The 2000-nt window shown below is 40.6% G+C and overlaps 1 non-coding gene across 1 annotated transcript; it reads right to left on the bottom strand.

Moving 5' to 3' along the window:
* Nucleotides 1-505: 505 nt before the first annotated feature.
* LOC128098119 (U1 spliceosomal RNA) lies at nucleotides 506-668 on the bottom strand. The gene has a single exon (XR_008214143.1). It is a non-coding gene; the product is annotated as a U1 spliceosomal RNA (small nuclear RNA).
* Between the last annotated feature and the right edge of the window lie 1332 nt (nucleotides 669-2000).

Raw genomic sequence — 2000 nt, 5'->3', positions numbered from 1 at the left:
AAGGAGTTGTCTTATGGTTATGTGAACCTGTCAGATGCTTCTACAGGAAGCAGTTGGTATTATTGCACTTGAAGGCTAAATTCTCTTTATCTCTTTGTATATTATTGACAAGACATGGGTTTTATTAAGCCTGAGATGATGGGTTTCCTGTCTGGTTAAGGGACTTTCCCTTCTTGCACTCTGCTTCCTAGTTTATCAGTATTTGGTTGATAGCAGAGCTGTTACATAGGATTTCTCCGTAATCAAAACGTCCAGAAATGAAAAGGACTGATGGACGCCTGGTGAGAGAAGCCTGGTTCCAAGGATCGTCCGAAGTCTTCCTATGACTGGACAGGATGACCTCGGTCAGTTTCTCAAATCTTGAATTCTTTCATTCACACTTCTAGCCAAACAGCAAGTTCTCTTTACTCTCCCAAATGTCATCAAAGTCACTCACACATTTATTTCCATTCAGGTCCACTGCCACCACCCTTGGCAAGCACTATCTACTTTTTTTTTTTAATTTGGGGGGACAGAATGAACACAGTCCCTCACTACAACAAATTATGAAGGCTGGTTTCCCACATTTGGGGAAATCTCAGAGGTCAGCACATCTGGAGTGCAGTGGATGAGCCTTCCCTGAGCAAACCACCTTCACGATTACGGTGTCTCTTCTGCCAGGTAAGTATGAGGCACTACTCTTGTCCATGTCTGAGCTTTCTAATTGTGTCCCTTTCTTCTGATTTCCACTTTTGCCCTCTGTAACCTGTCACTAGTCTGTCCGTTATCCACGCAACAGATGCAAAGCTACCCCTCCTCTGCTTTCTCTCTCCTGTAGCTCAGGCTGCTCTTAAACTCCTGATTCTCTTGCTTTAGCCTCTCAGGTGCTGGAGTTATAAGTATGCATAATCACACCCAGAAAAACTTCCTTAGAATGCAGTTCACCCTAGTTCCACCTCTGGTTGAAAGCCCTTCAAAGGGCTCCTTCTATACTTAAAAACAAATCTAAATCTCTGATTAGGTTCCAACAAGTGATGAACTTAGAAATCATTAAGCAGTTCCCATTCAGGCTACATAAGAATAGTTAGCACCAGAAGCATGCACAGAATAGTTTTGTAATATTCTAAGTTTAGACTTTCTTATTCAAGATTCAAAACCAAGAAATCATAAAGAAAAGTGTGTATACATTCCATTTATTTATTTATTTATTTATTTATTTATTTATTTATTTGCATTGGGTTTTTGAGACAGAGTTTCTCTGTGTAACAGCCCTAGCTGTCCTGGAGTTCACTTTGTGGATGAGGCTGGCCTCAAACTCACAGAGATCTGCAAGCCTCTGCCTCCTGAGTGCTGGGATTAAAGGCAAGTGCCACCACTGGGGCAGTGGTGTATCTTACTTCATGAAAATCAAAGCATTTCATATGTAAAAGATACCATACCTACAGTTAATAAGAGCAAAAGAATCTGAAAAATTACAAAGAAAAGTTATAAGCAAGAATTATTATCCATACTATATAAAGGATATATGGATAAGTAAGAAAAAAAAAACATAAAAACAAAGATAGATGGTGTTGCCTCAATAAAGATAGGGACTAGATGGGTAGCTCAATAGGTAAAATCTTGTTATGCAAGCATGGGGACCCGAGTTCAATCCCTAGGACCTATGTAAAAACAGTCAGGCATGATGGCACATGCTTGTAATCCTAGAGCTGGTGAGGTAAAGATGGGCATCATGGGGGCAGATTATGGGGGCAGATCATGGGGGCTCATTAGCTATCTAGTCTAACCTACCGGGTGAGCTTTAGGCCAGTAAGCTATCCTGTCTGAAAATAAAAGGTGGATGGAATCTGAAAAATGACACTTGAGGCTGACCTTTGGCCTCTATATGCCTGGACACACATGGGGGGGCAGAGAACAGTGGTTAAATACATTTAAAAATCATAACTATTTAACTATCCAATGGTAAAAAATTGTTAAAGAGTCATAGGACATTCACACTGCAGACAAGCACAGTCTTAGGG

The sequence above is a fragment of the Peromyscus californicus genome, unplaced genomic scaffold (assembly GCF_007827085.1).
Source record: "Peromyscus californicus insignis strain IS unplaced genomic scaffold, ASM782708v3 Scaffold_5__1_contigs__length_169319896, whole genome shotgun sequence".
Taxonomy (NCBI): Eukaryota; Metazoa; Chordata; class Mammalia; order Rodentia; family Cricetidae; genus Peromyscus; species Peromyscus californicus.
The sequence above is the reverse complement of the archived record's forward strand: the minus strand, read 5'-3'. Positions and strand labels throughout refer to the sequence as shown.